This window comes from Akebia trifoliata, chromosome 12 (assembly GCF_017979445.1).
Source record: "Akebia trifoliata isolate Shusen 1 chromosome 12, ASM1797944v1, whole genome shotgun sequence".
NCBI lineage: Eukaryota > Viridiplantae > Streptophyta > Magnoliopsida > Ranunculales > Lardizabalaceae > Akebia > Akebia trifoliata.
The window spans coordinates 32,723,452-32,744,580 of NC_141386.1; the positions used below are offsets into that span (position 1 = coordinate 32,723,452).

At 33.4% G+C, this 21,129-nt stretch overlaps 1 long non-coding RNA gene across 6 annotated transcripts; it reads right to left on the reverse strand.

Moving 5' to 3' along the window:
• Positions 1 to 1,248: 1,248 nt before the first annotated feature.
• On the reverse strand, positions 1,249 to 20,299 carry LOC147389626 (uncharacterized). Of its 6 annotated transcripts, XR_015170573.1 has the most exons (8): positions 20,111 to 20,299; positions 19,365 to 19,447; positions 18,098 to 18,151; positions 13,070 to 16,061; positions 12,863 to 12,941; positions 8,412 to 8,525; positions 2,004 to 2,311; positions 1,252 to 1,871 (listed from the first exon to the last, which is right to left on the reverse strand). It is a non-coding gene; the product is annotated as an uncharacterized LOC147389626 (long non-coding RNA). The 6 variants fall into 6 exon arrangements; XR_015170574.1 differs by having other exon boundaries at positions 1,249 to 2,311; positions 12,863 to 12,978; XR_015170576.1 differs by having other exon boundaries at positions 1,250 to 2,311; positions 8,482 to 8,525.
• Between the last annotated feature and the right edge of the window lie 830 nt (positions 20,300 to 21,129).

The following is a 21,129-nucleotide window of genomic DNA, read 5'->3' on the forward strand; positions in this document are numbered from 1 at the left end:
CTATTTATGTAACCTTTTTACCCTCTTTTATGTAACGTTCATGCATTTTCCGTTGTACCGACCATTAATACCTTGAACCTAGCCATAATGGCAAATAAAGCTTTTTGCCTGCAAAACCAGGCTGGTGACTGAGTGGTGGAAGACTCTAGATTCGACCTATACACGTTGGCGAATCCTAGTGACTGTTTTGGCGGAGTTTACAACGAAGTGGAATATGGATCATTGTCAGCCCTAGGAAAATCGTAGGCACATATCAATAGTACATGTAAATTTTTTCATTAAGCTCTAGTTACTAGCTGTTTGGGTTGTCAATTACCTAGGTTTTCCCCATTTTGGTGACCTAACAAAATCAAAGGCACATGATGTTGCCTACCAAGCATAATTTATTGCATTTTGTGTATGAGATAAAACAAAATTATGTTTATATATCTATATAATAAAACACAACTTTAGGTCCTAGTGAGCTACAATTTTATTGCGGATAAATGTCCTCTCCGGCTAGAGTTACATTTTTTCTTCATCCCTTTCAATTTTATTGTCTTTCTTCTTCTCACCCCCCCTTTTCTCCTAAATTTCACTTTCCAAGCATAGTGGAATTTTGAATTTCCACAAAGGAAAAAAAAATGGGATGAAAAACTTAAAAAAAATTGGGGGCCTTGTTTAAGCAGAGGTGAAAAACATTTTGCATATACCTCTCCACGTTTTGATGAATATTTGAGATATCCTCCCCCACCCACCTCATTTTCAAAACTAGTTATTATCAAACTCTTCAACCATAACAAATATATTGCTTCTCCTCTCCAGTTAAAAAAAAAATGGTTCTCGTCTCCAACAATAAGCTCAACGTGGTAACATCGTCCTTTGTAACGATCAAGGTTGGTTAGTCCATTGGTCCACACAGTTGTCCATGTATCTGTAGAAGATTCGGCAGCTACTGCGGAAGGAAAGATTTCTTCTCTGACCTAAACCAACTATTCGAAAAGTGCCTATGCCTTCCCGAAAGAAAGAAATTGATAAATTTTAGTTTATTCAATCTTATCTCCAATCCATCATTTTCAATCTAATCTTGATCCTCTGTCAAAAACCCTAGATTTCTATCCCAAATTTTCGTAAGTTTTTTAACATTCTCAAAGATTATGTTGATTTTTTCTCCCCAAAATCCCCCAAAATCAGTCATCTTAAATCAAGTAAAAAATGTCATCACAAGATGGAGATTCCAACAATAACTTATTACGACAAGAGGAAGACCCAAAATTTATTATAATATAATTTTACTTATATTAAAAAAAAAAAAGAACATAGACAAAGATAGATAAAGCAAATATTAAATTCATTGTCAATAACAAAAGACTTGGCTTTTGGACAAGGTAGAATGGAGGAATCAGATTTATTTAGCCAACCAAAAATCTTTGGGATAAGGCTTTGTCGATAGATTTGTTTGCCTTAATCATGCAAATCAGCTGTGCTCATGTGCTTGGAGTTCCAAAACTTTCCTCTTCTGCTATGAAATCAGTGAATTAAATATCCTTGTCGACGCTTTGGTAGGGAAATTAAGTGCAATCTACAGATGGGCAAAACTAGATCTTGAAGTTCCTATGCCTTAAAAGACAGCTTGCAAGTACCAAGACCCATTAGGAAACAATCTCATTCCTTCGAAGCTGGAAAAGAAAAAGAACACGATTTACGAGATGCAGTAGCCTCTACTAGCATTAATGGGATTCCTCCTAAATTATATCAAGAAGCCAAAGCACCTGTGATCCAAGTGACATCCTTTAGCCATCTCATTGGTAAACCATTACACTCCTCGGGTGTGAAGCAAAAAGAGCATGGGTCCCTTGATGCTATAACCTCCAACACCAATGCTTGGATTCCTGAAATTGAGTCACCTATGGTTCAAATACCTTCATTGAACGAACAGAAAGCAAAGGGACTCGTAACACCAAATATGTTCAATTCAACTCATAGCGTAAGAGATATCGCTTCATTATCAAAGGAGAAACCACCTGAAGTTGTGTTGGCTTCAAAAGATAGGTCTTCACTTGAAAAAGAAGAAAAAGATCATAGCTCTAAGGTCAGGATAGAAAGGTGCCAGTTTCGCATTCAATTGTGTCAAGCACTCCATTATGCCCCCTCTCTCAAGAAGATAGGTCATACAACGAGATCCCACAAGTAACTTCTACTAGAAAAAACTTTTTGTGGTGATCGACCAAGTCTATATATCACCAGCAGATGGTAATATTATACTTGTGAGTGATGACGAGGTTGAGGAGCCATTTAAACCTTCTGCAAATTACTCTGAAATTTCTGGAAGCTGGAAAATAAAAATGATTAGATGAGTCCATGTAATTATCAGAAGGATCAAATCTTGGCACACGGTAGTGTACACGGCTGACGTGGCAAGGGCACAGAACCACACATCTTTCCTGTGTACCCGATGAAAACGATCTATGGCTCTGTGCCTTTTCCACGTCAGCTGCGTACCAGGACCGTTTCTAAAATGTTGGGGAATCCAAATGATCACAGAGATTGATTCTAACGGTTAGATCAAGGGTTAAGATGAGATTTTTAAGCAAAAAAGGATCTAACGAATTTGAGCAAAAGAGGGCATGCGCACTAAGGGTTTTCAACGGGTTGGTCCCAAACACAATGGATGCAGTCCATGTGCCCTGGGCCCCCATGTGCACGCGAGGCCTAGTTTCTTTTTGTCTTATACTGAAGCAAGTAAGAAAGTAAGAATATTTATAAGTTGAGCACAAGTTTTATATTTACTTGATGTGGGACTAAATATTTAGAGAGTTATCTCAACAATACTCAAGAGAAAGAAAAAAAAGAAAATCTTTGACTTCTCAACTATCACAAATAAGGAAAATTTTCTTTTAATTAAGATTTCATCTAAAATAGAAAAACCCTACACCAACCTCACTCAAGAGAAAATAAGGTCTTGAGTTCAAATCTTTCCCCCAACAAAATCCAATAAATAATATTAACTATGAATCCTACAACAATTGCATCTCTAGAAAACCTGTTGTGAAACATTTCTTTTGAAAATGTCTAGATGAAGGCATTCTAAAAATTAACAAGGATGGTTTGTTATTTTCTAATAAAGGAGGGCTAGGGCTAATCGCTAGAAACTTCCATGGAGATTTTGTATTTTCAGGTTGGGTGAGTACATACGGGGTGGATATCATATCGATTGAGCGTAATGCGATCTTAGATGCTCTGAAAATTGCTAATCGAAAGGAGTTTGGGCAAATGATTTATTGTTTTGATTCTCTATACTCTATTAAGAGCTTGGATCGAAGGAGCTTGGATATATGGAAACCACTAGGGAAATTTAGTTGTTGCAAAATTCCTTTTTATCTTGTGGGTTCGAATTCTTGTGGTTTGAAGCTAATAGAGCATGTAGAAAAGCTTTGAGCGTTGGGTGAGGGTTTCTTTGTAGCTGGGGATACATCTTGTGTTCGTCAAGAGATCTCGAAAATAATGATAGAAGATCTATTTTGTAATTATTATCATTGAGATCTTGTAGAGGGAGGGGCCCTTTAACCCCAGCTTATCAATCAAATAAAAAAAAACATTTGAGATTAAAAAATTCGAATAAAACGAAGGAAAAACAAATAGAATTGAATGAATACTACCTGCTGATCATGGTTGCAAATAAATTGGGATCGGACCATTGACCTTAAGTTTGGCTTGGAGAACATCCAATTGAGCTCCACCATAGTCATCCAAGCCTTATTCCACTGATTTAGGGAGATCATGTAATTGAGATATGTATCATATAAAAGAAGGCTTTTTTGGATGAAACACCACATTGGCTTCTGATCTCTTTATATAAATTTTCCCCCTAAATTCCACGCCCCATGGGTAGTGAAAATACCATTTACCCTGTTAATGTAACGCTCACGTGCTATTGATTGTATCTAATTAATCCCCTGAATCTTTTCATAATTGTAAATAAAGTACAAGAAAATTGAGATACATCAAATCTTGTCATAATTGCAAATAAATTAATATGCCTACAAAACCAAGTTGGTGGCAGCTAAGTGAAAGACTCGAGATTCAATTCAATCAATGTTGGCCAATCCTAATGACTAACCCCAAAGAGTTGGCGAGATGGCCATGACCCTTTGATGGAAAATTTGAGATACATCAAATCTCGTCATAATTGCAAATGAATTTATTTGCCTACAAAACCAAGTTGGTGACAGATAGGCGAAAGACTCAAGATTGGATTCAATCCATGTTGGCCAATCCTAATGACCAACCCCAAAGGGTTGATGAGATAGCCATGACCGTTCGATGCAAATTGTGAGATATATCAAATCTCGTCATAATTGCAAATGAATCTATTTGCTTGCAAAACCAAACTTGTGACAGCTAGGCAGAAAACTCGAGATTTGATTCAATCCATGTTGGCTAATCCTAATGACTAACCCCAAAGGGTAGGTGAGATGGTCAAGACCTTTAGGAAGCAGAGGTCTTGAGTTCGAATTACCCCCTAGGGACCACCCTTGGGGATTTAATCCAAGAAATTACTTGCTTTGTATGGGGGGAGATGAATACACGTGCCTTAAGGATTAGTGAGATCCTCTAAAAGGTCCAGATACATTGGTTTCTAAAAAAAATACTAATGGTTGTTCTAATTGAGTTCTCAACGAAGTGGAATATGGATGGATGGATGTCAGTCCTATGGAAATTGTAGCCACATATCAACAATGCATGTTGTTTTCTTCATAAAGCTTTGGCTAACAATAGATGTGGAGCCAAGATTTTCCCGAGAGGGGGGGGGGGGGGAGGTCAAATTATAGTTGACCAAAGACGTTGAAGTGCTTGAAGATACGTGGTTTTGAGGAGAAAATTCAAGGATTTTTTTGTTAGAGGTTGAATGCAATGTATTTAGATCATTTACAAGAAACTTTTGAATTAGAAGATGAGAATTGTTTAAAGAAAATTTTGGGGTTTGTTACAAAGGGATTAAGCCGACGTTCAAAATGATGGGGGCACATCATCAAAAGTAAAGGGGTGTCTCAAATATTCATCGAAAGATGGAGGGGATAATAAGATCAAAATGTGTATGTCATCTGTAGGAAAACACATGTGGTATCTAAAATTAATGACTAAAAATTGAAAACGTGGGGCAACTACTAACTAATTGGTATAAGATGACTGTTAAAAACCGTCATCTTTTGACTTTAATGATGGTTTTTTTTGAAAGAAAAAAATCAACATGTTTAAGGGCGACATTTTTTCCTGAAGATAAGATGATGGTTTTTAAACAAACCATCGTCATAGCTTAATATAAAAGATGATGGATTTTCTTAGAAATTGTCATCATTATATGTGAAAGATGACAATTTTTTAATTACCTGACATTGATTTAATCACATACAATGACGGTTTTTCTAAAAAATTGTCATCTAATCTATAAAAGATGACAAAAAAATAGATATAAAAAATATGACAATGTTTCAAAAAACCGTTATCTATTGTACATTCGATGACAGTTTTTCAATAAACTGTCATCTAATGTTGAAAACCTTGATTTATATAAATATTTAATATTAAAGATGATAAATGTTTAAAAAATCGTCGTTGAATATACAAAAGATGGCAATTTTTCATTAAAACTTTCATCTAACCTTTAAAACTATGATTTATTTAAATATTTAAGATTATGGTGCTTAAAATAACCGTTGTCTAATCTTTTATTTTTAAATATTGTCAACATGAAGCTTACTATTTTCCTCCTTCCTATGCTTGTTGTTGTGCCACCAACAATATGTAATAATATTTTAATATTTACATACATTTTTGGGTGCTCTAAGTCAAATTTGGTGTGTCAATAATAGCTTTGTTAAATTATACTATTTTATTAAATAAAACTAAAAATTGTAACATTTGACTCACCTTGCAAATATTATTCCAATTTTCAATGCTTGTAATTTTTTTAAGAACTTTAATACAAATTAATTTCAAACACCCAAAGTTATGCAAAACCTAATATTTGAAAGATTCAATGTTGAGAAGACCCCAGTAGGCAACCCATTTTTGCCTAAGCCAAGCCTGAGAGCACAAAAAACTTTTCGAGAAAGGGCTTGACCCAAGTGTATTTTAGTAGGATTCAGAAACCCAAGTTTCAAGTAGCCACAAGGCCTGGAGGCTATTTTTCAAGTTCTAAAATTAAGTCTGATCGTACACCACCCTTGACCAAGCTTAATCTTAAACTTAGCCGCACCTCAACATTGGCCAAACTTATTTTTTGCCTGACCAAGGGTGACCCATGGCCAAGAGTAATTTTTGCCTATTCCAAGGGTGACCCATGGCCAGACTTATTTTTGTTCAGGTCTTGATTCACCTAAGGCTAATTTTGTTGGGTAGTTACAAGTCCATGTGAGCTCGAATTTTGTTAGGGATAATTATCCTTTAGACCCCTTTTTTTAACAAATTTTCTCGAAAAAAATCTATCATTTTTACTCATTTACCCTTCCTTTCAATTCTTCAATAATCCTATAACTTTGATTTCTTGTAAATTTTCCTATTCTTCCAACAAAGCCCCCTGCTCAAATTGGTCCCCACATGAGTGTAATTACTATCTTAATCCCTTTTTGTTAGAACCAAAATTAGGTAGTTTACCCTTATGCCCTCCAAGCTTATCCTCAATCCTAGAAGGTTTTTTGTAATTTGACCAAGTTCCATGTTTTGTAACAAATTTGCCAAACCTATATATTTGTTTAGACCTTATGAGCAAAGACTAGATTAACCCTAGGTTGTTAGAGAGTTAGCTATTTTAGATGACCTTAATGTCTAAAATCCAAATTCATATTTACATGCCATCTAGCCTAGTTCTTTAGGATTTGACCCAAGACTAATGATATAGGACTCTTTTACCCTCTTCAAAGAATTTTTTAGAAACTATGACCTTTTACAATTTTATTCTCTTTATAATCATAATTGGTGAAACCTATAGGTGAGTGAAAAACCATCAAAACTAAGGAGAGGAAAGGTAATCTGGAGTTTCTCTAGAGGTTTTGTTGAAAATATTGGGAACACTAGGATTTAGGACAAGTTTATCCCTAAAGGTCTCCAAAAACCCTATAAATAGGATCCTAATCCAATAAAAAGGGATAAGAAGCTCAAGTAATCAAAATTTTATCCAAGTCTTTCCTCAAAGCCCTCTAACCTATCAAAACTCTGTCCAAATCCCTTCCCAAGCACTCAAGAAGCTCTAATCAAAAAAGAAGAAAAAGAAGAGACCAAGGTGGGGTTGTAGTTATAATTTTTCAGATTGTTCTTATGTAATCTCCCTTTAAATTTCCATCTTCTACTTATTCCCTTATTTACATTTTGGCAAGTTTGTTTTTAGCAATGTAGATTTTAGTTTGTTTTAGTTTGAGACTTTGAGATAGAGAGTAAAACCTCCTAGAGGTAATCTCCTTTTAGAAACCCTCAATAAGCTCTCAAGAGTATTATGATACTTTTTCTTTATTTTCTTAGCAAGTTTTAAATTCCCAGATTACTTGTTCTTTACTTTCCTTGCAAATTTAAAATTTTAAAGTAGAGATTTTCTTATTTTCTTTCTTAATGGCTTAAGAGTTAAAGAGTATTGAAGGTAAACTTCTCTTTTTAAGTCCATTACATGCATACATTATGTGCACACATATAACTATGTTGTTTTCTAAAATGGCTAAGGGTCAAAGGTGGGGATTTTTTCTAAATATACACCTAACTCTTTAAGCAAACAAAAAACAGTCCCAAAGATGATACATCTCATGCATACGATTCATAGTCATTTCATGGTGGTGCCCAACTCATGGACACCTCCTTAAGGTTAAATCAATAATAAGATGCTCTCAAGTGAGTACATAACCCTCTAAAGAGCCCTGGGATTCAAGATGGTGAAATCCAATTGGATTCCCACCAAAATCCTAAGTTAAAAAAAAATTATAACAAACATTTTTTTTTTTTTTGTTTCTAGCTTGCTTATTGTCTTAATTTGATCATTTTCCAACATTAAACTATAATTAATTTTTCTTAACTTTTATCTATAATTTCCCTTATCTTCAAAACTCAAAAAGAGTTTTCTAATCTTAACCTATGGTCATATGTTGGTAATCATCTTAGGATGGGAGGGACAAGGTGCCAAACAACTTCTTTGTTCCTCAATCAAACCTCCTTACTTTAGATTTTTAACTAGATTATTTTCCCTTATCCTTTGAATATGTGAGTCAATATAAGCCAAAAAAAAAAAAAAAAAAAACAGAATTTTAAAATACTTTTTATGGTGTTTATTTACACCTTAATTGAATGGTGGCAACTCCTACACTCCAGTAGATGAGCTCAAACCTCTCCAAAGGTTTCGATGCCCATTTATCTACAACCTAAAGATGAAATATTAATAGGAGATATACTTAAAATTTTACAGGATTGATCCTCATAGAAGGATTCATGTGTGGTGTTTTCAAAGTGAGGACATGCTACCTTTGAGCATCCACAATAAGCTATATTCAAGTGCACATGCTCACCTGCAACCCATAGAACATCCACGTCAAGCTAAAACAATTGATTGTATAACTATTGCGGATTGTAGCAACACCTTATTAAAATTTCAAAACAAAAACTATGCACAACAATCAACAGTTGGCTTGATGAAACTCCAGAAAAATTTTATGCTTCCCAAGCTTCACAAGTACAAACATAGAGCACTCTACTTATACAAATACAATACACTTTGAATGTGACATCTTCCTAACTACCCCTTAAGGATTTATAAGGTGTGTACTAAGCAAATAGATTAATCATGTGTGTTAGCTACGAAAAGGAAACATGAGGGTCATGTAATATGAAGCACACATCCCTTCATTGTAATCCACCATTTTTGTTCCTTCCTACAAAGTTGACAAGTTAAATCAATAAACTAAATATTTGAATTATGAGGTGAATATTCATATCCACGCCCATTCACTATTAAGATCATAATTTGCTCAGATTTATAAAAATGTAACATCGTTTTATATACATACCATTTTTCTGCTCCTATTTGTCATCACACACAATATAAGTGAAATGGGATACTTGGTCAACTTATCTAACAATTACAATGTGATAGGAATGAGTTAAAAATGATAAAAACATGGAAGTTGTGCAGCAAGGATTAAGAACCAGACCCATAAGCAAACTAATGCATTATCGTTCAATCAATAAAGAAATGGATTTTCGAAGTTTACCATCTCATTTAATGGGACAATCAGACCCAAATTATAAGTTACCTTGCTAACCTTTGGACCTTGTGACAGATCATTCTTCAGGTTTCTATACAACGGGGGGAAAAAAAAAGATACAAACAAAATAACAAAAATTCAAATATAGATATAATTATCATAAGTTTATAAGAATGAAATACCTATGTACGTGTTCAAGCAAATCCCACTGAAAATATTTGCACAAATGTTGTATTGGAGTAAAATTGAAATGCTAAAAAAAATAAGGTAGTGAAACTATGAAAGCATTAGATTGGGAAATAATCCATCAACAACAATTATATTCTAATCAATCACACAATCAGGCGGCAACTTCAACCCATGCCGCAATGTGAAAAAAGCCCAAGTTTGATGGCCCAAGGCCGTTGACTTTCATAAAATTCGACGGATCAAGAGGTCGAATTGGTGTTGAATTTTTCAATGTCAACTTTTTTTTTTCAATAGGTCAAAACTGTCAAATTAATGAAAGATGAGAGAAATTTGACTGTTCTAAGCGATCGAATCTGGGAATATAAAAAATTTCGATGGCCCTCGACTGTCAAAATTCAGTTTCTAAAATTCATGGCCCTTGGCCAGTCAAAATTTTCTGTCGATTTTTCCAGTTTTTACGTTGTGTGCTAACCTCATTGATGGTCGAATAAATCAAACTTTTTAGAGAATTCTAGTAATTTTTAAAAAGAAAAATCTAATACAAACACTTAAATTTGTAATTTTATTAATTATAAATACTTAATCAGATTGTATAGAAGTTATTTCTTGAGTAACATTTTGTATTCAAGATACTTTAAGCGCAATGAACTCATCATTAGCAAGGAGTTGCCCCATTTTAGAAGATCTATTTCCAAACAAAACCAAAAGAGATCAAATGGTTCTGTTTTGTTCCTTCTCTAAATCTCTCAAGAATCTAAGGGGGCGATTGATTGCGCTTCTAAACGAAATTTTACCGGCGTTTGCGTCAAAACGCCGTGTTTTGAAGTTGAATCAAACGCATCCAGCCGCTGCGTTTTGAATTTGCGTTAAAATTTTGCGGTTTGGAACGCAAATGAGAGAAGCGGCTTGAGGGAGCTTTTTTATTTTGCGTTTGCGGGAGTTTGAAATACCAAATAAACGGTTCATCTAAAAGACGTTTCTACCCCTCCCTATTTTCTCCATCGAATAGACGAAGACAGAAACTCTGTTCAACCACGACGACAGAAGCTCTTTCAACCTCTTTCTTGCACACATAGCAGCCTTCACAGCACGACGATAGAAGCGCTATTGAACCTCTGTTCAACCTCTTTCTCGCACACACAGCAGCCTTCTCAAACCTTTCTCTCTCTTTCGAACCTCTCTCTCGCTCTCGGACACCTCTATCTCTGTTTCATTTGGTCTTCAATCGTCTAACACAGCTGCGCACAGCTGTTGAATCTCCAACTCGCACAGATCTTCGCAAAGCTCTCTCTCTCTCGCACAGATCTTCGCAAAGCTCTCTCTCTCTCGCAGCAGATCTCGCACAGATCTGCAAGGAGTTCGACCTCTGCATCAACTCTTACAGGTCTCTCTCTCTCTCTACATCGAAAATTAATTTAATTTCAATTTTTTTGTAAATCGAATACGATTTTTAGTTTGGGGTTTTTGATTTAGAGAATGGGTTTTACCTGTATATCCATCACAGTATCGATCTCCAACTCAACTCACCAAGATTTGAACCCCAAACGAACAATAGATTCATATCTTCTCAGGTTTTAGTTCCCACAACTTCAATAGATTCATATAGTTTAGGGTTTTATAAAATTGGGTTTTCGATGGCAATTTGTTAACCCAGATCTACAATGAATCTGGATTTTGATGTCGATTTGTTTATATATTTTTTTATTTTCGGGGGATAATTTTCACTTTAATATAATTTTTTTGGATAGGAAATGATGAGAAATATAAGTTAATTGTTATTATCTTTATAGAGGTAAATCGTAGGAGATTTTGGTTAGATCGGAACTCCAATTGGAGAACAGACAGGAAATTAGACATTTTTTAGAAACCTAAATCAAATATTGATAATATTTGGTAAAATTTTTCTAACCAATATACATCAGTAAAATTCAAAAATATTATCTCTAGGAAACAATATAAGAATATGATAATGTAATTTTAGAATATTCAAATATAAGTTGGACATGATAGAATTGAGGTCATTTTCTATTAGTCTATCATGGAAGTTTGAACTCAAGGAGGGCATATCATTAGTTTTAAAAAAATAAGTGTATCTCAAATATTCTTTAAAATGTGTAAGGTGTATCCAAAACACCCTATCTTATAAAATATTCTAAAATTGACTTTCATTCTTGCTTGTATATATATGGTTCAGAAGCATGTCTATGCCCGATAAGGATAAACCTTGTTTCTTTTGAATTTAATAAGTTTAGACTATTGGACTAGTTCTTGAAGGAAAAAACTGTTTGTTGCGGGTATCCCGTTTCAAAATTTTGAAGAAACTCTCTTTCCATTAGATTACATGTGGCATTTCAAGGAAATGTTTCAAAATTTTGTGAAAATGTTTCAAATTTTTGTGAAAATGTAGGGTCATGAAATAAATTCAAAACTCCACGTGTCTTATAATGAAGGAGGGTTCATTTAAAATTTGAAGCAGGCTGCTCGCTTCAAAGTTCCGTTTGATTTATCTTAGTGAAAACTCTTATATTGTGTATGAATATTTATTATTGGAATCTTTATTATTGTGTATGATTACTGAGTACCATACGCTTCCCTAAATTCAAATTACTGTTGGTAATATTTTTAGCCTTATATGTTCTTTCAATGGAGTTGTTTTGTTGGTAATAGAATTTTATTATTATTATTATTTTTTTGCTAAGCAATTTTATTATATTTATCTATATTTATTGTAATTATATATTCATAGAGGTATTTTAGTAATTTTTGATGCATTATGTGTACATTATGTTGGATTGTGTATTATACATGTATTTTGTTTATCAGGAAAATTTTATATGTCTATTTTTAAGAGGAGATGTTGCCGAAATTTCTATAGAATTATAAAATTTTTTATATTTTTTTTAGAATTATAAACATTTTAAAATTAAAATAATTATTTTTTTAATTTTTTATATAATTTTATTATATTTATATATATTTAGTGTAATTATATATGTATAGGGGTATTCTGATAATTTTTATGCATTCTGGTTGTATTATCAACCTTAAGGGCATTCTGGTCATTTTACCCTACTACAGCAGATTTTAGAAGCTGTATCAAACAGTAATTACCAGATTCTAGTCAACAGCACAGTAGTTTTAAAAAGCTCTATCAAACAAGTTTTTCAGCTTTTCAGATTCAGACAGCAGATTCTAACAGCAGAAGCTGACAACATCTTTAAGAAGCTGAATCAATCAGCACCTAAATCTAACCCCATAAAGCAAAATCCCATGTTCACACAACTACTAAGATTTTAATTAAAAACAAAAAAAAACACTGAAATGATAAAAAAAAAAAAAAACTCATTTCACTAAGGATCGATCAAAGGCAACACATTTCAAGTCTACGGTTTCTTGCATGCGTGTGAGAGAGAGAGAGAGAGAGAGAGAGAGAGAGAGAGAGAGATATTCACCTCTGTGCAATATCAAGAAATCGAAGATTGAGCTTCTCCCCACGCAACTTTGAATCCCAAACCGGTTCATATAAAAACCCTAGAAAAGTGTAAATCCACTTTTAATCCAGAATATGCTGCTCACATAGATTGGGGAAAATAATAAGAAACTTTAACAAAAATTAAAAAAGTAAAATAGAAATAATTAATCGCCCTTAGAGTGCTTACCTATTGATGGCGAAGAGGGGTGTGGTGTGATCCATGAGAGATCAAATAGAGGGGAAGGGGAAGATGAAGATGTGACGGGCGAAGGTGAAAAAGAACTGTGTGAAAGTGATCGAATTTGGGCTCGATTTTTAGAGGGGCGAGATGGATTTAGGTTTGACTTTGAGAGGGGAAGATCAAGTAGCTAGCTAAGGTTCTTCTTGTAGAGAGGGAAAGAAGAGAATGTATCACAGTGAATGAGAGGCCATGCTTTATTAGGTTAAAAAAATAATAACAGAATAGATGAAGGTGTTTTGAGAACCATTCATCTAAAAGTCTACACTTTAGATGACAAATTTTCAAGAAACTGTCATCTTATGTGGGGGAAAAAAAAAGGAGAAATTACAGCAAAAAGACGACAATTTCTAATTTTTTTCCCCCAATATCTGTCATCTTAAGTCGCTAATAAAAAATGACGATTTTTTTAAAAGCCGTCATCTAGTCCACAAATACTATAGATGACATTTTTTTTGAAAAACCATCATCAGAAGTCTACACTTAAGATAGACGTTTTATCAAAAAATTGTCATCTTAAAGTTTCGCTAATTTCTCCATCAAATTTCATGTTTAATTTGGACTTTAGATGATTGTTTTGTCAAAAATCGTCATCTATTTTTTATCCCAAGTGTCATGATATGTCATTTTATAGTAGCGAACTCAAAATATATAAAAAATATCAAAAGAACCATGCAAATTTAAAAAAAAAATCTTGTGTGAGCCTGTGCTCCCAATGTAAATCTATCCCAAGTTATCAGTTATTTAGGTTTCTAGTTACTTAGGCTTTCCCCATTCAAAGGCACATGAGAAAAGATCGAAATAGGTGTTTGTTGCACTGAAATTTCAAAGATAAAAAATGTGCGCCTTTACATTTATATTTAACCTTCATATCAAGGTCATTTTTCTCAAGACATAAAATTACACCTACAACATTGTTCATCATAGATTATTCAAATAAAAACAACACATAAAATACTAAAAAAACCTTTGGCAAGTAAGGGGCCGATGCACAGAGACAAAGTTGATTAATATTTCTGACTTAAAACAAGAAAGGAGAAAAGAGTCTCAAAACAATTTCTTCTAAAGATAATTTTAACCAGTCTAAAATCGGAGACACTAAGTGATGGAAATATCAATGTAAAAGATGACTTTCTAAGCTCTAATCAACTATCAACATAAACACATTAGTTTTTAACATTCTAAAATAACGAAAATATTTTTTTGATGTCTTTTACAAAATCACATTATAGTTAATATTGTTGAGTTTAGTCCCACATTGGACACTTATTGCCTTGTATCTCTCCTTGTAAGTTCCTGGTACTCTCTACTCATTGCAAATTGGTTTTGACTTGGACCCCAAAATTTATCACGGTGTTAGAGGGGGCCTTGCTCTCCTCCACATCACCTAATTCATATCTGCACGTGCTTTGACTTAGTTTGGCCTACACATACGGGGGACCTCACCACTCGTTGTCTATTGATTTTGAGTTGGACTCCCAAATTTATCAAATATTTTAAAATAATATAAAATTAGACATTTTATTTAAAATATGGAAAAATTAGTACATGTGCATTTGCATGTGCCACCTACTAGTTTTTATTAATATATATTATTTTAGTAGAAGCCAATTTCGTTAAAAGATTATTTGAAGTCTCTCTTTTGCTAGAAAAGAGAATGGGTTCAACTCTTTTGTAATGCATTTTTCAACAATTGATTGATCAAAGTTTGATGTATGATGATATAGTGTCCTTTGAAAGAGTCAAAGTATTGACAAATGATCATGACTATTATTGGGATGCGAACTGGATTGATTCATAGTCTAATTGAGAGGTAATCATGATCATTGATCTAATCCATAGATTTAAAGATGATCTTGACTTTCTATCTGATCTCTTTGTATGATCAGATGCAACCTCAAAACCATTGAGCTTATATATGATCAAAGATAGAAGGTTGAAATTGAAACAGATGATTTAGTTTGGAAAATTTGTGCTGGAGTGACCTCAAGATAGACAACATCTCGCACTTTCCTGATGTGGGGATGCACATAGAACCATAGATGCTTTTTTACTTGTATCTCGATGAAAAATAATGTATCTGATCAAATTTATTATATGATAAATATTAATAAATAGGGATTTCAAAAAATGTACTTCTTGATGTCAAATTTCAGTTTATGATAAATCTTAAAAAATGAATGGAGGTGAAAAACATTATGTTTCCATGATAACCCTAAAAGCCTATTCATGAAAATAAACAAATAGGATGATTTAGACAGACCCCTCCATGTTTCTCCAATCCATGCGATACATTAATTTTAATCTATTCAATCGTATTTCCAATCCATCACTTTCAATCTGATCTTGAACCTTTGTCAAAAATCCTATTTTTCAATTCAAAATTCTATTTCAGGGAGTGAAATAGAACATGAAATCGTAAGACCCCCAGCAGTGGGAGGATACTAGTTGGGCTCTAACTGCGTGCCTGTTGAAGAATGAGTCGGCGACTCATAGGCATTGGTTGGAACCCACTGGAGACATAGCGAAAGTGAGTCTTCATAGGGAAATTCTCATGTTTTCTATTTCGTAAAAAATTATGTTGATTTTTCTTACCAAAATCAGCTTTCTTCAATCAAGCCAACAATGTTATCAGAAGATGGAGATGTCTAACAATAACATATCACGACAAGACGATGATCCAAACTTTATTATAATATAATTTTACTCTATTAGAAAAAAAAGGGTATCCAAAAGAACATATATATACATAGAAAAAAAGAGAGAAAACAAATGTAAATTCACTGGCAATAACACAAGACTTGACTTTGGACAAGGTAGAAGGGAAGAACAAGATTTGTTTAGACAACTAGAAATATTTGGGATAAGGCTATGTTGTCGTGACATTTTGCCACAAGGGACTTGGCATCGAAAATGAGAATCCTCCCCAAAAGTTGAGCCACTGCATTGACAAGAAGCAATTCTTGTTATATCTTTCTTTGGTGAGAAAAAATAAAGACTAGGGATCCAATACGGTGTCCCATTACTATAATAATGGTAAGGTGTCTACATGACACATTTTTGTTGGGGTTTGAAACACCTAGGTCTCTTAACCAAGCCGTGCACACAGCCCGATGTGTTTGGACACTAATAAAATTGTGCGACATAGACACCTAACATTGTTATAAGAATGGGACAACGTTCTGGATCGTTACTCACAAATAAATTAGAAAAATGATATCTTACCTGCCAAAAGATTACTAGATTGTTAGAATGATAAGTGCAAAGTGAAGAAATCTGGATTTTATTGAGAATTCTTGGATGATGACTACATTTCGTCATTGGGTTTATATAGATTAAAACATCCACCAATGTAGAAGGACACTCAATCAATCTAATATTTTAACATGCCTAATTGAACCTAATTGGTATAAATAGCATTGATATCATGTATCTCATGCACATTAATATAATGCATAGAACTTATCTCTATTACAAAGTAACTCCAATCTTTTATTGGGCATGTTTTTAATTTTTTAGTCCTAAAATCCATTTTATAATTAAGGAAGTTTAATAATTTAAATTTTTTATATTGCTATGTGGTATTCCATTAGTGGGAAAACGGCACTATAATATACCAAATGTTTTCTTTGATGATTATGATGGAATATGATTGGATTATATTAAATTTTTTCCCTCTATTATGATTTGTTTCTACTTACTATTACTCTCTATTTTCTATATACTCTATCAAAATTGGATCCCTTCATTTTCATTCAGCTCCGCTTGTTCTTCATCAACTTCATATGTTAGAGATTAGTGAGATTGACAAACAACATTGGCAACTTCATATGTTTCAGGGTGGGGTGATTTAACTAATGTTGTAAGGCTTGAAAGCTCACATCAGAGTCCAAAACATCAGATTCCAAAACCCCAATTTGGAATCCTTCTTATTGGAACTGATTAGAGTTGGGTCTCCTGGAACTGAAACGATTGAGAATAGGAATCGGGAATTGAAATCTTTTAAGGAGTAAGTTTTTGACAATTTCGATCATCATTCCATTAATTTGAGAACCGAAATCAATATTAATAAGAATTCACTACATGAAAACTAGAAAATTCGACAAAAAAAATTGACGAGCCAAGGCCTACGGATTTTAGAAATTGAATTTTGACGGTCTAGGATGGTCACAATTCTGAATGTTACCAGATTTGATGGTTTAGAGTTGTCGAATTTCTCTCATACTTCATTAATTTGACAGTTTCAGCCCATCAAAAATAAAAATTTGACAATGAAAAATTCGACGCCAATTCAACCTCTTTGCGTCCGTCGAATTTTATGAAATTTGACGGCCTAGGGCATGTCAGATTTGTGAGAATTGCAGTAAATTTTTTTTTGTCATTGCAGCATTTTCCAATTAATAAATATGACACCCTTACATCACCATGATAAGTCATCATAATGTTTTGAAGAAATCAAATCAACGTATATTAAATTTAGTAAATATGTCAAAATATTTTTATTATTTTAAAAAAGGAACATTAAACATCACCCATATAACTCAATTGCGTTTTTAATCTGTATCAACAATTGGTTTAAACAAGTTTGGGTACTTAATCTACTCAAATTCATGATCCCAAATTTTTCAAAAATTCCAAAATTTTCTGAATTAGAAATAAGCAAATCCACAAACATATTAATTAGTAATTCATCAATTAAATGTTGAATGTGAAAATAATTTTACTCTTTTCCCTAAAAAATTTATTTTCTTCCATCTTAAAATCTCGAAAACAGTTTTAAACTTTAAAGAGGTTGAAGATGATAGGTTTTGGTAAGAAATAAAAAAAACATCATTTGTATATTTTTCAAAGTTTTCTCTTTTGGAATTTATGTAACTTAGTCGAATTGAATCCCAACCGACTAATTACAGAATCTGAACTTTGTTACTATACTCAAATTCAATCAAAATGAGCCGAGTCTAGAAACCTGGATTTTACCTAAAGAGCTTTCATCGATTTGTGTTGGGAGGTTGCGTCAGAGGAGAACTCATCCTGACATAAATATGATTAAATGGTCAATATGGTAATTTCAACAACTGCTAAATATTTTTTTTTTACCGTTCATGGTCATGGACTTTTACATTATTCCGCTTTCCACTTTACGAATCAGACCATTTTTGCTAGGGCTTAAAACTGGTTGATTTGAAGTCTATATTTGAATCAGACTCGGATCCTATTAGCTAAAATTGCATCCGACCCATTTGGCTGTCACTAAATTAGGACTCGGTTCTGACCCGACCAAATTACTTGATCCAGGTAAGTCAGGTCAGATAATTTCATATCGTTGAACTTTTTTTGTTATATTTCTTGTTTACTGGCTATACTATTTTCTTTTACTGTTATAATTCATTTATTTGATAAAAATTCATGTTATGTTAAAGTAGTAGAAGCATGATATCTTGAAAGAACATAAAAATATAATTTTCAAAACAATATATTATTCGGATATAGGATGAATCCGTATCCGACCCAAATTCAACTCGAATCAAGGGACATCAACCCACATTCGATCCATTTTTAAATTTGAATACACTCCAAGGACCCAAACCAGATAAATTAAAATTTGGATCAGCGGATAACATACAACCCATTTTATGCCCTAATTAATTTTAGGATCTGGCTTGAAAGTCCTACGAATTCTCGAAAGGGGTGGTCAAAAATTACTTTTCACCTCAAGATACACTAAATTTGATTTAAGGTAAAAGTAATATGGAAAAATTTGTAATTCACAACAATTTACCATCCACCAAAGAAAAATAGTTAAGGAAATATGTTCTCCTATAGAAAACCTAATCCAACCCTTGTTGGGTAGATTCATGGTCTGATCAACCCTGATCTAATCATGACTAAATCCATTTATAGCCCCCATTAAAGAAGATTGGAAACTGATTTATTTCTCTAAGATAAATTACAATGAGCCCTCGTAGGTTTATAAGATAATAATGAATCATTCCAAATCTAAAAAGTAATTTATCCCTATTCATCATCCTAATCTAAATCAATCTTTTAAATTAATATTCAAATCTAATTTAAATGATACGGTGTAGCGCAACACACCTTATTATGTTGCATCCTACATAATACTCTAATAATAGGTAAGGTGTGCCTTGCATGCAAGTTGCAGACTCAATTACTTTCCATAATTTCATAAAACCAATTTAAAACAAGTAACTAAGACCAATCAAACAAAGTTCATAGGACTTACCAGGCACCACGAGGCAATGCATGTTCTTGCACCAAAATCAACATAGATTTTGGGCCCTCTTCAGACCACAAAACAACCATAACCTACCACCAAAAAAAATTGTGGTTTAATTACAACCCTTATTTATGCTAAAAACAATAATTCTTTTCCTCTCTAACTGTTTATGCCCTGTTCGGTAACTCTGTGATCTTGTCCTAAAACTGGTTTTACTTTTACTTTTCTGAATGGATTGGGATCCTTAGATTCATGAAATAGAAATCATAAGGAAACACGAAATCCTGATTGCATAAACTCAAAATCCAACTATGGAAATTTATGTTAGGGATATGCATTGGATTTTGTATTCGTCAGTAAGTATTTCATGATCCTATAAATCTCGAACCAAAGGACTAGTGAGATTTCAAAGACCACGCCTCAGGAAGTGGAGGTCTTGAGTTCGAATCACCCCCTAGGGTCCACACTCAGGGATTTATCCCACAGATTACCCAATGTTTGTGTGTGTGTTGGGGGTTATCAAAATCTAATTTGGATTTAAAAAAAAAAAAAAAAAAAACTGAAGGAAATAAGGAAAAGAAATGCTTAGGCAGAATTGATCCTTTTTTTTTTTCTTTCTTATTTTTCCTCTTCTTGCATCTCCATTTCTCTTTTATTAAAAAATAATGTATTTATTTAGGAATAAATTATGTCATGCATGAGATTAAAAAAATCCAATAAAAAGAAGAAAAATTCAATTAAATGAATACTACCTGTTGATCATGGTTGCAAATAAGTTGGGATCGGGCCATTGACCTTAAGTTTTGAGTGGAGGTCATGAAATTGAGCTCCACCATAATCGTCAAAGCCTTATTACAACGATTTTGGGAGCTCATCTCAATGAAGATTATCTAATTGAGCTATCGACCATAAAAAAAAACGTTGGATGAAAATACTACATGGGCTTGTGATCTATTTATATAACCTTTCCCCCCTTAATTTCTCCGCCCTGTAGATAGTGAAAATACCTTTTTACCCCCTTTTATGTAACGTTCATGCATTTTCCGTTGTACCGACCAATAATACCTTGAACCTAGCCATAATGGCAAATAAAGCTTTTTGTCTGCAAAACCAGGCTGGTGACTGAGTGGCGGAAGACTCGAGATTCGACCTATACACGTTGGTGAATCCTAGTGACTGTTTTGGCGAAGTTTACAACGAAGTGGAATATGGATCATTGTCAGCCCTAGGAAAATTGTAGGCACATATCAATAGTACATGTAAAATTTTTCATTAAGCTCTAGTTACTAGCTGTTTGGGTTGTCAATTACCTAGGTTTTCCCCATTTTGGTGACCTAACAAAATCAAAGGCACATGATGTTGTCTACCAAGCATAATTTATTGCATTTTGTGTATAAGATAAAACAAAATTATGTTTATATATCTATATCTATATAATAAAACACAACTTTAGGTCCTAGTGAGCTACAATTTTATTGCAGATAAATGCCCTTTTTGGCTGGAGTTACATTTTCTCTTCACCCCTCTCAATTTTATTGTCTTTCTTCTTTTCACCCCCTTTATCCTAAACTTCATTGTCCAAGCATAGTGGAATTTCGAATTTCCACAAAGGAAAAAAAATGGGGTGAAAAACTTAAAAAAAATTGGGGGCCTTGTTTGAGCAGAGGTGAAAAACATTTTGCATATACCTCTCCACGTTTTGATGAATATTTGAGATATCCTCCCCCACCCACCCCATTTTCAAAATGAGTTATTATCAAACTCTTCAACC